At 39.4% G+C, this 15530-nt stretch overlaps 1 protein-coding gene across 1 annotated transcript in view; it reads left to right on the top strand.

Moving 5' to 3' along the window:
• ush2a (Usher syndrome 2A (autosomal recessive, mild)) overlaps positions 1-15530 on the top strand; it is a 360158-nt gene that overhangs the window by 317914 nt on the left and 26714 nt on the right. The gene's annotated exons all lie outside the window — the stretch shown is intronic.

Raw genomic sequence — 15530 nt, 5'->3', positions numbered from 1 at the left:
AGCCTAAGCAGCGGGCGAACTGTCTCAAAACCAATATGAGGTTTTAGAGCATTTGTGTGTCACTTACACTGTCTGAATGTGTGTATTTAGGCATGAACAGTTTTATACGGATGATATGTTAATTAAAAAAAGCCATTAAGACATGGTGGTGGGGCGCGGCGCTGGTGGTGTAGGGGTTAGCGCGCAACTACATATAGAGGCTATAGTCCTCGAAGCAGCCGTCCCGGGTTCGAGACCCAGACCCGGCGACCTTTGCCGAATGTCTCCCCCTCTCTTTGCCCCTCCTTCCTGTCTGCCTACTATCAAAATAAAGGCCTCTAGTGCCGAAAGAATTCTTATTTAAAAAGAAAAAAAAGACATGGTGGTGGAAAATCAGACAATGGTGGTGTGCATCTGTATATAATCCCCTCAGTAAATACCTCGTAGAAATCCTTTGCTCCAGTTACAGCTGCAAGGGTTTTGAGGTACATCTCTGTCGGATTTGGACAACTGTAGATGGAATATTTTTACATTCTTCTTTGCAAAATAGCTCAATTTGTCAGATTGAGTTTAAAGTATGTTTGAGAATATATGTGATTTGGCCATTCCAACACCTGAATATCCTTGGACCTCAATCATCGTTGGAATGGTCTCAAATCTTTTTGCAGCCTCTAACAGGTTTTCTTTTAGGATAGCCCTGTATTTAGCTCTATTAATCCTCCCATTAACTCTGACCAGCTTTTCCTGTCTCTACTGAGGAAAAGCATCCTCAATGCATAATGCTGCCACCACCATGTTTCATCTTAAGATGGTGTGTTCAGGGTGATACGCTGTTATAGTTCTCTACCACACATGGTACTTTCCATATGGATAAAAAAATTCAGTTTGGGTCTCATCTGACTAGAGTACCTTTTTACACAGATTAACTGAATCATCTACTTGGATTGTGGCAAACCCCAAACAAAGACTTTTTATGGCTTTTTTTTTTCAGCAATGGTTTTCTCCTTGTCACTTTTCCATAAATAGTTGTTCTGTCAACAGATTCTTCCACCTAAGCTCTGGATCTCTACAGCTTCTCCAGAGTTATCATAGGTTCCGCCCATTTTCGAAAGGGTGTTTTTCTGAATGCATTTAATTATGTGCTTAATTATTAAGCTCATATGGCTTTACGCAAATCTGCTTATGTCTTTTTCTTAAAGACATGTTTTTAAGCAGAGCAGAAAATTAAATATTGCCTTTAATTTTTATTAAATACTTCAGTGAATATTTGTTTTGGATCTTAACAGCTAATAAAAACCTGTCCCATTCCTCCTGCACATTCTGGAATTAGAAGGTTTTTTCCCCAATTCTGGAGTATGTAGAAATCTTTGTATTTCCAGACTACTTGCTGTCCAATTGTTTAAAAGTTGTATCCATCCATCCATGAGCCTACCATCCATCCTTCTCCTATCCATCCCTCCTTCCTCTGTATCTGTCTTTGTTCCTTCTGTCAATTCTTCCTTCTTCCATTCAGTTATTTGTTTTTTCATCTTCCATTCATTCACTTCCATCTGTCCTTTCTATGGGTTTTCATTCTTTACTCTTTTTCTCTCTTCTCTCTGTTGGGATCATCCATTTTGGTCGGACAGCCCGACTAGGCTGTGCAGTTCGACATGCGCAGCTCAACAGATGTCGCAGCTCTGACGTCATCCAGGATTATAAAAATTTTGTTGCCATTTCCAGCATGTCTCACGGGACAACGCAACAGAGGCGCATATCTGGAGAGAAAGCTCACAGACAAACTTTTCCTCCACATGGCCATTTCCGGAAGAGCTTGAAAGCTGGAAATCTGTCTGATACAAGAAGGTCAGAAGATTCATAAACCAATCAAAGGCCCCGCTGACACTCCGGCGCAGGTGAAAACCCACAGAGGTTTGTTGCCAAGGAGAAGAGTTTTCCTCCTTGTTGATTCATTTGACTGCAACGGATCCTCATATTTTCCCGTTTTGGATGGATTAGAAGTTTACCGTTTTTCGGATAGGTGTATTTAGAGGTCAGGGCAGCATGAGGCATAGTTTAATGTGATTTCGAATCACCAGTAGTTAATCCAAGGTATTAAGTTTTTGCATGCAATATTTATTGAAGAGCTGAGCTGTTTGATATGCTGTGCAAGTGTAGCTTGATCGCAGAGCGGGGATGCGATCAGCAAGGTTTTGTCCGGCTGATCCCAAATCAACCAGGAGTTAGAAGTTGGACTTTTAAAAGTTTTCATTCAAAGCAGCTGCGGTCTGGGCCTCGTGGCCTGACCACTCCTTTGTCCCAGTTTTATTACTGGAGTTTTTCAACCGAGTTCCCGCCTCAGAGCTTTATGACCCTTTGTTTGAGATATCAGCACACCAGGAGGGCTTCACGTACCAAGTAAACCCAAATTGCACATTTTGTCCATAAAACTACTGCTTTGATCTTCGTAAACACTCTATGCACATGTTTCGTTTTAATATTAGTTAGGTAATCATTATACCCTTTTTGTAAAATAGGGTTTATGGGATTATCTGCCTGTGTTAATGGAAAACTAATCAAATTAGTTAAATTCTGTGGTTGCAACTGTAATTCACACTAGTGATCAAAAGATGGCACTTAACGCCTGTCTGCAGTGGAGACAATCCTGTTGCAATTGCCATTCACTCAATGGCCACCAGACAGTGGTGTTGCTCCCTCCCTGACCAGGAGTGTTAGTTACAGCTGTAGTTACACCAACGGGCACTAGAGGCAGATAGGATGCCTCCTACTGTGGCAGGAATTTGGTTCCTATGGTACCAAGCTGATTGCGCTACAGCTCTAAGCACAGCAGGACTTGCTTTGACCAGCTGAAAAATTAAGTTGAATTTCACACCATAAACTACACCAAACTTCCACCTTGCATCCACAAAAGCGCCTAATTAAAATTATTATTATTCATCTGCAGTAGAATTTAGCAAATATTAGTCAAGATATATATCCTGTAGCTTACAAGCACCTTTGCGAAACTTCATCAAATCTCACAACAGTTCACAAGTTTCACTAGTGATGTCTGTCATTTTAAGGCCCACCCAGGGACACCAATAATGTAAGCAATGGTTTTTGGTTAAGAAAACTATTTTCCTGAATTATGCTTTTTAATTATAATTTTTGATAAATATTCATTAATCAATAATCATAATCCTTTCACCTCCTCCTGTCCTTACTGTCTGTTCTTCCTTCCCTCTTTTTTTCATCCTTTGCATACTCCATTGCATACTCCTTCCTACTCATTTCTTCTAACCTTTCACCTTTTCCTCTTCCTTCCTTCAATCCCTTCTGTCTTTCCTTCCTTTCCTATCTTTCTGCTACTTCCTTCCCAGCTTCTGCCCTTTTCTTTCATCCTTTCTTTCATCTTTCTTCCTTTAGTCCTTCCTTTTGTATTTTATTCCTTTCTTTTGTCCTTTGTGCTGTCCATTCATTCCTTCCTTCCTTTCTTACACCTTTATACCTTTCCTATGTTTTTTGTCCATTCTTCTTTCTTTAATCCATTGTAATATTTTCTTCTTTCCTCCCTTCTAAATTTGTTGTTTCTTTCTTTAGTTTCTGGACATTTGTATAGTGAAAGCCTTGTCTTTGTAGAAATGTCTGCCATAAATTCATCATTCACTTTTATATTGATACAAAATAACAAAGGACTGAGAGCTCTGAAAGTTAGAAAAAGTGTTGTGCTTTTAGACTTTTTTATGTGCCGTTGCTCTTAAAAAACATCTTCTGACAAGTAAAGGAGAGAAAAGATTGGAGGGGATAGTAAAATTCAACACTGAGTTCACAGAGGTTGGAAAAAAGAAAAAAGGACAAGATGAGAAAATAAGAAGACTCATATGTAGAATTCATTAGTCCCTCGATCTACAAGACCCCTTATTTAGAGGTCTCCAATTCTGATTGGAGAGCTCTCGGTGTTCTGCATACAGCCAAATAATCAGGCTTCAACTATTCTTACTGTGAATTATCTCTCTGTCTCCTTGTCTTTTTCAGAACTCCTTCCAGTATCTACACCCTTGAATCCAACACAACATTTCTGTCTGAGGCATCTCTGCCTCTGTATCAAATTATAGTTTTTATGTTGCACTCATCCACTGTTTGCCCCCTTCTTTACCTCTTCTTTTTTCCTCTTTCAATTGAGCTTCTATTTTTCTGCCACTGCCTTGCTCTCACCCTCTCCCTCTTCTTGTTCACTGCCTCACACACACAGTGTTTCTTATAGAAATAACAGGTTGTGTGTTATTGTGTCTCTGTCTCTGAAGAGGCCACAACATCCGCCGTAGTGCTCTCCACTTGTTTAAATGGCTGTTTAATGCTGCAGCTGTGATAAAATGGGCATCACTTCAGATGAAAGCTCAGAGTGAATGTGAGCATAAAAGGGAGTGATTTAAAGAAGTGTTTGTGTGTTTCTGATCGCCGAGCCTATTCAAGTCTAGAGGAGAAGATGTTTGGTGTGCTTGTGCATAAGCAACCTCTGTTTTTTTTTGATTGATAGTAGGCACTACTTAGTTTTGAAGAGGACCCCCCTGCCTCTGTAATGTGTCTCACAGCGTGCATGTGAATGCATTGGGTTTATGTTTGTAAGGGGCATTCAGTAAAATGTTTAGTAACTGGTGGTGAGGTGAGAGTATTGCCATATAATGACTACCATATATTCATAAGACTGCTTCATTAATGAACACCTAAAGAGTCATTTCTAAGTTTTGTGTGATTTTTCATATTATTTTTGCTTATACGGTGCTTTATAAAACTAATCATACCTGTTGAACTAATTTGTTGTACAGATTTAGTCATGTTACAACAAACAACAACAAACATGAATGTATTTAATTGAGAATTTTATGTGATAAACCAACACAATGTGCTGTGCAATCATGAAATGGCAGGCAAAGGATTGTTAGGATTATAAATCTGAGAATATTATTTAATATTTAATATTAATATTTTATCCAATAATATTTCGGTCTGTTAAGGGTTGTCCTGTGAATACCAGCCCAATAAGGCGATGGCATTAGGACAAAATAGAAAGGTGTGAGACGAGCTCTGACATTATTGAACAGCATAAACTCTGCACACACATGGAATGAATTCACACAATTTCTTAAAATACAAGAATATATTAACAAAAATAAGTCGACTCAAAGTCAAGCCTATTTCAATCAACAAACTCTTTACTATGCTAAAACAATCCAACTAAACTACCAAGCAAAATTAAAGAATAACGAAGACTAATAGGCTATGTACAATATAAACAAGTTAATGAGAGATGATTGAAAATCATGACCAAAAAGAGTGATGCAATATTACCATGCAATGTTTATGCTTGAGAACCAAGGATTATCTTGAAGAATCTGGAAGTGGCGTGAAGTTAGTCTTGGAACTAACTTAGACAACCATTCACAATGCAAGATCAGATAAAATATTATTTTAATAAAATAATGTTTTAAGAATGATCTGCTGAATAAAAACAACCTTCTGGATGACTAATTCTCAACGGTGTCTCATTAGCTGCCTTTATTTATTAAAATAATATTTAAAGAATATAAGATCTAACATCTCCCCATCTGGTTCTTCACTGACCGTACCTGATCCAGCTCGGCCTGTTGTTATAGAAAGTTTTTCTCCTATTTCTTTAATTGAGCTGGAAAAATTAGTGGACTCAACGAAAGCATCTTCTTGCTCTCTTGATATTCTACCTGCCTCTCTTCAAAAATGTTTACCGTCATATCAGTCCCTGTGTGCTTTCGATAATTAATACTTCACTGGCCTCTGGTCAAGTACCCACTTATTTTAAGAACGCCGTCATTCACCCACTTTTAAAGAAACCCAAGCTTGACCCTTCTATTTTCAACAGTTATAGACCAATTTCAAAATTACCCTTTTTATCTAAGATTCTGGAAAAGGTTGTATCTATGGAGCTGATAGCCTTCATGGACAAACACAATATCCTTGAAAAATATCAGTCTGGTTTTCGTAGGTTTCATTCCACAGAAACAGCTCTTGTTAGAGTTTCTAGCAATATCTTGTTGCGTAGTGATGCAAGAGAGTGTTCTGTTGTGCCGATGTTGGACCTTACTTCTGCCTTCGATACTGTTGACCATCAAATCTTGCTCAATAGGCTGAGACATTGGGTGGGTGTATCTGGTTCTGCTTTAGAGTGGTTCACTTCATATCTATCTGAACGATGCTTCTGTGTGGCTGCCTCTAGGTACAGGTCCTCTCCAGCCTCCCTTTCTTGTGGTGTCCCCCAAGGTTATGTCCTTGGGCCTTTGTTATTTTTATTGTATTTGCTTCCTTTACAGCATATCCTGAGCACTTTTGAGGGCATTTCTTATCACTGTTATGCCGACAACATTCAGCTGTATATTTCCTTTAAGCCTGAACATGTCTTTAAGTTACAGTTGCTGATTGTATGTTTTGAATCTATCAAACGTTGGATGGCTGATAACTTTCTCCAACTTAATGATGAAAAAACCGAAGTCCTTGTTTTTGCCCCTGATAGATTTATACCCAGGATAATGGAAACTCTTGGTCCTCTTGGCAAATTTGCTAAATCTTCCATCAGGAACCTTGGTGTAACATTTGACTGTTTTCTCCTTAGATACCCACGTCAAATTTCTGGTTCACTCTTGTTTTTATCATTTACAGAACCTTGCTTAGTTAAGTCCCATTGTGTCACGTTCTGAACTTGAGATTGCTATCCATGCATTCATTTCCTCATGTTTGGATTACTGTAATGCTTTATTTACCTGTCTTAGCAAAAACTCCCTGGAACGTCTCCAGGTTGTTCAGAATGCTGCTGCTAGACTTCTGACAAAATCTTCTAAGTATTCCCACTCCACACCGTTACTCATCCAGCTGCACTGGCTCCCCATTAATTCCAGAGCTCAGTTTAAGGTTCTGGTCCTGACTTATAGAGGTCTTCATGGTCAATCCCCAACTTATATCAGTGAACTCTTGTATCCGTACATTCCCCCCAGGTCTCTGCGGTCATGCGATAAAGTCCTACTGGCTGTACATAACACAACGCTGAAAACTAAGGGTGATAGAGCTTTTGCAACAGTAGCTCCCCGACTCTGGAATTCTATCCCCTTGTGCATAAGGACTGCGGATTCGGTGGTGTCTTTTAAAAAACTGCTAAAAACTCATCTTTTTAGGCTTGCGTTTGGTTAGTTTATTTTTTATTTTATTTTATCTTATCTTCTTTTATTTTACATATATAAATATATTATTCCAATTGTAATTTGTTTTAGTGTTGTGAAGCACTTTGTGATCTGTGTCTTGAGAGGTGCTATATAAATAAAATTTTACTTACTTACTTACTTACCCCTTTTTATGAATGAATACCGGATTCTTTCAACAGTAATTCATCAGTACATCAGTACTTAACTTGTGCATATGATCGCGGTATCGTATGACACCTTGGATCCAGTTGAAGAGTTTGTCTTTGCCAGCAAAGAGACATTAGCGCGCTGGGCCTCCCCTGTCCTGGTCCCGCAGAGGAGCAGTGGAAAGAGATCTGACCATTGGAATGGGGGTGCTTTTATACAGCCAGTGGCATCATGGGAAGTCCACTGCTACCCTCCTTTCCTCAGTTGCTGGAAGTCCGTTAAATGCAATTTATTTTGAAAGTTCCAAAAAAGTTAGTACTGGAGTTTTAATGTTGTTTCCATGGCTGTGGGTCCCAACAGGATGCATGGTGTCTTCAAAAAACCTTTTAAAAACAAAATACTAAAAAGTGTGGTTCCATTGTAGTTCTGGCTGTGTATTTTGGTGAATCTCTGCCCCAGTGTCAAGTGTTTTCCTATTAATAAAGTTTTTCTTCCATTAATGCGTTGTCTTTATCTCCATCCAAATCTGTATTTGCTGGGATCCCCACAGCACCATTAGTTGTCAGCATAGGGATTGTTTTTCTGTGTGATGCGGAGTGATAGTTTTTTGTAAAATATAATCCTGTGCACATACATACCAACAAATTTTGTTTTTGTCTCCTCCAACCAGCAAACCTTTATCCACATGATTGATATGTCCCCTAAATGGCTTGTAAAGTGGCTTGAGAAGACATATGTTGTAAATTGGCACTATATAAATAAACTGAAATTGAATTACAAATGGGATAACCATGGCTTATTGTCAACAATTTCCTTCCTCTTCACTTGTTTCCCTAAAGGCTATATTTGTGGAGTCCATTAATAATAATGTTGTCCTTGAATAGTGTGTCAGTTTAGGTGTATGGAGGGGGTGTAAGGGTATACAAAACTCATAGTTTGGTACTCAATGGCATCATATTCACAGAGCTGTGTGCAAGTTGGGGTGTTTATCTATGTTTCTCCTCACCTTCTCTCACAACAAGGTGTGAATGGCAGGTGTGCTCCTGTAGCTGCAGCTTATCAAGCCTAATCAGGAGGAGCAGACTCCCTGAGACAGATGCCAGATTGTTTTGCTCTTATGCATGAAACCTGTTCCCTCGTTCATGCTCAGTTCCGGATTTCCTGTGATCTGCTTCTGCATTACTTGTGATTATTGGATAAATCCTCTCAGGACTCTCCTCTCAAATCTATTTTCTTCTCTGGTTGCCCTACTGATAAAGGCAGTATACCTCCATCATTTACTTACCTGGCTGTCCATCTTCCAATCTTCTCCAACTCTTGAAGGAAACCACAAAGAAAACAAAAACCAAGCCATAAGACTGTGAAGTGAATAATGTAGTATAAGCAGGCATAGCCAATGCCTTGAGAGGTAGATTATGCAACAATATAACCACTTGAAAACCTTCATTGTTGGTTTTTACACATTTGCAAATAATTGTTTGCCCATATTTGAGAATAAAACATGTTTTAATAACATTAGAGCTGTTTTAATATAAAGCCTACTGTACCAGCTGGACCTGAATGTGGCATGCACAGCTGTTGGGAAAATCCCTTCTCTTCAATGGGATTCCCATTACACCCCTAGTGAACGGCCATACCATACCATTTTCAGATGATAGATTAAACAGGGCTTGAATACATGTTTAAAGCTTGGGAGATGGTAGTATGACACAACTCTGCTTTACCGTAACTCACAGAAACAGCTGTATTTATATTACATTTAAGCACTGTGTGTAACTTTCAATGATCTTATTTCTAAAATGTGCTCTACAAATAAACTGGCCTTGCCCCGTAAATAGTTTTGTTAGTTCCCTGATAAAATGTTTGTTTTCGGTAATTAACTTTTTTTTCCTTTTAGACTGTATGGCTGATTATTTGTTATATTTACATTATAAAATGAGCGCAACAATAGTAAACAAACATCCTCATCGGTAGTTATTTTAATTTTAGAAGATGGCTTTTAAGTATATGTCCATTAGTCTTTGTCCAACTCACGCTCAGAGACATACACAAGACATGATATATGCACGATGAATTCGCTGCTCCTGGGGTCTTGAGCCGCCAAAGCCAATCATAGATGTTGGTGTGAAGTGGGTAAGCCTGCTCCAAGCCCCTACAGTCCCTCTCTACATCATTGCTGGCCACAGACAAAATGCATGCCTAATGGCACTCTGTGTCTCAGTGGGTGTGTCTCCGCATGCTTGTGTGCGTATTGCACGGATGGCTATGTGTGTCAGGGTTTGTCTAACGCATCCTGACTAGCAGGGACACCCATGCAGGGCATTTGTAAACAGACACAGGGCAATCGTTCCAGCAGCATTGAATTAGGTATGCACATATAAATATGCAGACACACACACATACGGATTTGGCTTTAGAGCTTGGCATGAGGCGCGATGGATCAGTATGTGGTGCACTGGCTCACCTCAGAAGCCTCTGAAAACAATTACTGCTCTCACAGGGCTGCTCAGGGCACAGCTTGGACTAATAGACTGGACTATTAAGGCGAAGAACTGAACTGAAAAAAAATTAGTTGAATCTACTGATGAATTGAAACTGATTAAAACATGTTTATTCAAAACTATCCCAAAACCTTTTGAGATAGACAACGCAAAATCAGTTGGAAGTAGTTAACATGTTAACAAGTCACATTTTCCATGTGTATTCGCTGGTTTTCATTGTTACCTACATGTGTGTGTTGGATCTGTGTATAAATCAGAGACAAAGAGAGGATGTGTGCTTCTGTTTCCGTTCACATGTGTACATGTGGGTAGCCATATGCTAATGCTGGTCTGGCTCTGTGTCTCTATCTCTCTGCAGGGCCCGGGACTGGGGCCTTTGTGAGATAATCAGCATAATTCTTTTGACAAATACACATGGTTATTCTTAATTAGTATCACACACTGTCCCCCTGGCTTTACTATGCCTCCCTACCTGAACATCAGAACACACACTAATGGCCCGTCGCGCACATACAATTTTAGGGATCCAAGAGTCAAACTCAGAAAACAAAACGGTTGCAGATTTGCACTTGTTAGTATACATGCAAATGCATTCACAAAAACTTGATTACACATCATGGTCCTAGGAGCTCTTTCTGCAAAGGTTTTTTGTGCAGAAGTGCACACTGTCAGGTGGATTTAGAATGAAAAAAAAGATGAAATAGATTGCTTCCTTGCACTCAGTGCTCGGTGTTGTGTTGAACCATGTTGGATTGGTGAAGGCTTTAATGTATACATTAGCAAGACCTCTTCCTGTCTCCTCTTCTCTGTCCGTATCACTCTTCCTTTTTCTTCCTCTTTCTTGTTTACACTCCCCACTATCTCCCCCTTTTCTCTTCACTTCTTGCTCGTTTCTTTTGCATTTTGTATGATTAACTGGTGACTTTGATCATCCACGCACATATGCATACAGAGGAGTTCACTGAATTTGAGTTGACAAGAACCCTTTCCTTTCATATCTTACTATGCAGCTCCTAATGTGGACTTTATAAGCTGGCCATTTTTTCCCTCAGAAAAAGGCCTAACAGGAAAGAAAACATCATTTATGAAGGCTGTTTTCTACGGTAGCCACAGCTTTTATGTCAAATGTGGAGATAAAGTGGTTTTTTGTTGTGATTATTAGCTTGGTAAACCATATTGATACAAATAACTTTCACCCTTTCACCTCTGATAAGCCAATATCAATGTGAGCTCTGTAAACCACAACAGACTTTCTCTAAAACCATCTTTTTTTTTTATCAACATGCTAAAAAAAAATGTTATCCCAGTATATCTAAGTTCATCTCAATAAATTATAGCCTCAAAGTTAATTTATTTTAAAAAATATATTTTTTCGGCACTACTGGCCTTTATTTATTTATTATTTTTGACAGTAGGTAGACAGGAAAGAGGGGTAGGGGTCCGGGACTCGAACCCGGGACAGCCGCTTCGAGGACTGTAGCCTCTGCATATGGTTGCATGCTTAACCCCTACACCATCATCGCTGTGCCCAAAGTTAATTTATTTTAATTGAAAATTTAACAGGGCTGCACGGTGGCGCAGTTGGTAGCACTGTTGCCTTGCAGCAAGAAGGTCCTGGGTTCGATTCCCAACCTGGGGTCTTTCTGCATGGAGTTTGCATGTTCTCCCCATGCATGCGTGGGTTCTCACCGGGTACTCCGGCTTCCTCCCACAGTCCAAAGACATGCCTGTTAGGTTAATTGGTAACTCTAAATTGCCCTTAGGTGTGAATGAGTGTGTGTATGGTTGTTTGTGTGTTGCCCTGCGATGGACTGGCAACCTGTCCAGGGTGTACCCCGCCTCTCGCCCATAGACTGCTGGAGATAGGCACCAGCTCCCCCGTGACCCACTATGGAATAAACGGTAGAAAATGACTGACTGACTGACTGACTGAAAATTTAACACGGTGGCACAGTTGGTAGCACTGTTACCTTGCAGCAAGAAGGTCCTGGGTTCGATTCCCGGCCGGGGGTCTTTCTGTATGGAGTTTGCATGTTCTCCCCGTGCATGCGTGGGTTCTCACTGGGTACTCCGGCTTCCTCCCACAGTCCAAAGACATGCCTGTTAGGTTAATTGGTCTCTCTAAATTGCCTTTAGGTGTATGAATGAGTGTGTGCGTAGTTGTTTGTGTGTTGCCCTGCGATGGACTGGCAACCTGTCCAGGGTGTACCCCGCCTCTCGCCCATAGACTGCTGGAGATAGGCACCAGCTCCCCGCGACCCACTATGGAATAAGCGGTAGAAAATGACTGACTGACTGAAAATTTTACAGTTTTGCTATATTGATTCATTACACATTGAATGATATATTACAAGTGAATTTTTGTTGCATTTTGATGAGTATAGCTTATAGGTAATGAAAATCCAAACTTTGGTTTCTCAGAATAAAATAATATTACCAGTGGAAAATGTTGTGTCGTGGCCATTTTACGGCCTCCATAATTATGGGGAAGATTTCTAGTTGAAATCAAGTAGTTATTGACACACTTCACAGGGAGGGTAGGCCGAAAACATTGTTAAATAAGTTGGCTGTTCACAGAGTGAATGAAAAATTAAGTGGAAGGAAAAACTGTGTTGGAAAGAGGTGTACAAGCAACAGGGATAGCCGCAGCCTTCTGAGGATCGTGAAGCAAAGCTCATTTAAGAATTTGGTGTAGATTTAGTGTGAACTGCAGCACATACTGTACATTACATACTTTTCATAAAGCCAACATTTCTGTTCTGAAAAATCCTTTATTATTGTTCTTTGGTAATATTTTAATTTATTGAGAAACTGAAATTTGGCTTTTAATTAGTTGTAAGACGTATTCATCATAATTAACATAATTAAATACTTGAAATATATCACTGTGTGTGTAACTAATCAATATTCTTTAAATACATATAAATTGACTCATTCAAGCAACACAGATTTCTTACTGGAGTCAAATCATGTGATGATGTTGGCTAAATTATATTTTCCAGTTTTTAATTATAATGTAAGATGTTTTATGCAAAAATGTTTATACATGGATGTTTCTTTTTTCTGTGTCCTGTCACAGCATTTCAGGCATACTATCTAGGCAGATGGTTGCCTACATGTGCCAGGTTTATACATGGATGATATAAAGGAGATAGATATATTGCCAAAAGTATCAAGTCACACCACCAATTAATTTCGGTGTTACAATGACTTCCATGGCTGCAGGTGTATAAAGTTTGGTGAGGAGAAACTTGACTGGCTTACACAGAGTCCTGACCTCAACCTTCTTGAACACTGGAAGAATTGGAGTGGAGGCTGCAATTCTGATTTTCTCATCTAACTATGAACACATTCTTAAACATTGTGGAGATGTTTACAAATAGTTAAAGTTGCTATTGCTGGCAACGGTGGGTCCATCAACAAATTGGAGCTTATAGATTAAGAATGGGATGTTATCAATGGTCATATACATGTAGAAATAGACAAATAATTTGGCAATATGGTATATTAGCTGGCTGATAGTGACTCATGGTAATGCGACAATTCTCAAATCAAATTCCGTTTAGTCCCCATATAATCTTATGCAGACTCTGGGCACAAACCCAAAACTAGACAAAAACAAAGAAAACTCAAATTTACAGCTCTGTCACTTTAATCTAACAAATCAGAGTGAGCTTATGGTAAACATGATAGAAAATGTATAGATAGTAGGTTGTCCTCCCAGTGTTTTTTCTTGGTTTAACCTAGTTAACTACGGCTTTTCCTCCTTTTTATTTTTTATGTTTGTAAGTGTTAACAACAAATTCTCCCATTCCTTGATACGTGCATTGATTGTTTCGTTATGTATGCTCTGAACAGGAGTGTGTGTATGTAGAGTGGAATGTAGAGTGGAATAGTTATTGTGTGAGGTGTTAATGCAGTGTAATAGTTGTGTATTTCACCGGCATTTAATACCAGTCTGGTCACCTGCTTGTGTGTGTGGATTTCACGGTCAGTCCTTGATTGTTGTGTGTGTGTCTGTGTTGCAGAAAGCAGCCTGTTAATGCGGTGTGTTTCAGTGATAAAGTGTTTGAATGTATTGCCATCTAGAGGCATGTAGCAGAGTCTCCATGCTCCTATAAAATCTGCCAGCGCCAGATGCTGCTATTGACAATGTGCATATGTTAACCGCTTTATAGGCCACATGCCTCACATATTTCACTGGCTTTTAAGGTAGAGAGATCTCTCATTCTGGCTCACTTAATCCGTCTTTCCCTTTTGCCACATCTATCTTTTTTTTTTTTCTGCAGCTTTAGCCTCCTCCTTCTTTGGTTCACTTTTCTCTCTCCCCCATCTCTTCATTTTTTTATTTGTTTCATCAGTTATTAACTAACTCACATCTTACTTTTAGTTATAAGTCTTTCCTAACTGTCTGCCCTGTGTTGCCTTGCTAACATGCAATTGTTTACCTTCTTTTTTGCACTCCCTCCGCACGTTCTCTTTTTTTATCCTCTCTCCAAATCCATTGTCATTGTGGCCCTCCCTCCCTCTTTTAGTGAGAAGTGCTGTGATTTGCAGGAGGATTTAGCTTGTGTCTAGGTGTCTAGGGGCTTATTAATCCCGTTTCACTGTGAATGAAAAATATGTTGGCTTCCAGACATGAATATAGCAAGTACATGCATTCTGGTTGTTGTTCCGACATTTCAGCCTTGATGCCACGCCACGGTGATTTGTCAGGGATTTCATTTGATTCAGTGAAAATTTGAGCCTTTTTGATCCTGCTGCAGTTGCATTGAAGTGGGTTACCAGTTAATCTCTTTACATATGCTCCATTATGTGCAAGCAAAATTTGATCTGCAGACTCAACACTTGAAAGAAGCATACCCTCCTGTGTTACACATTCACACAAATGCGTTCAGACGCAGAGACATCACTCTCATAGCTGCTTCGGAGCTCCCAGTTATAGGCAAACACAAAGACAGGGTATAAATTCTACATCCTGGAGCCTAGTGCTCCCAGACTTCCATGTCATCGCACGCCAGGGCCTTTTCAAACAACAGTGTGCCTCTTATCAATTAGTAAATGGTGTTTTCTGTCTATCACGCTTGCATACACACTTTTCCTGCATCTGCCAGGGTGTTGGGCTGGGTCCCACTGCCTAAAGCTACTGGCATACACCCTGGTTTTGTGTGTTTGTGTATGTGATATGAAATGGTGCATGTTCGACATAAATACTTAATCTGGAAGCTTTGAATTCACCCACTAGGGAAAGCCATTTGCTTTTCACGTTGCTCACTCTATCTCTGCTACTCTGGCATGTGTTTCTTCCTTGACCATGGCAGAGCCTGTATGTTGAAACATTGATATCACAAATCCCATGTTATGTCATCTTAGTTTTCATTGTTCTTTTTCATTCTGCTTTAAATGGCTGATGCACTGTTTTTGTTCACACAGGATTTGAGTGTGTAACTAATGTCCTCTGGCTGGCTGTCATGTTGGCATTCACCCACTTCACCATCAGTTTTTCTCTATTGCCTTTTTACTTTTGCTCAATCATTCTTGTCGTAAAGCCAACTTTTCATATATATCCAATTTATAACAAGTAAAAATTATTTAAATATCAGGTTTTCTGAATACCAGATTTCAAAATAGTAATATAACAGAACTACGGCTTTGTGTTATACCATCATAAATATAAATTTTTTACTTAAAAGTTAAA

This window comes from Girardinichthys multiradiatus, chromosome 4 (assembly GCF_021462225.1).
Source record: "Girardinichthys multiradiatus isolate DD_20200921_A chromosome 4, DD_fGirMul_XY1, whole genome shotgun sequence".
Lineage (NCBI taxonomy): Eukaryota > Metazoa > Chordata > Actinopteri > Cyprinodontiformes > Goodeidae > Girardinichthys > Girardinichthys multiradiatus.
This window is presented reverse-complemented; position numbering and strand designations above follow the sequence as displayed.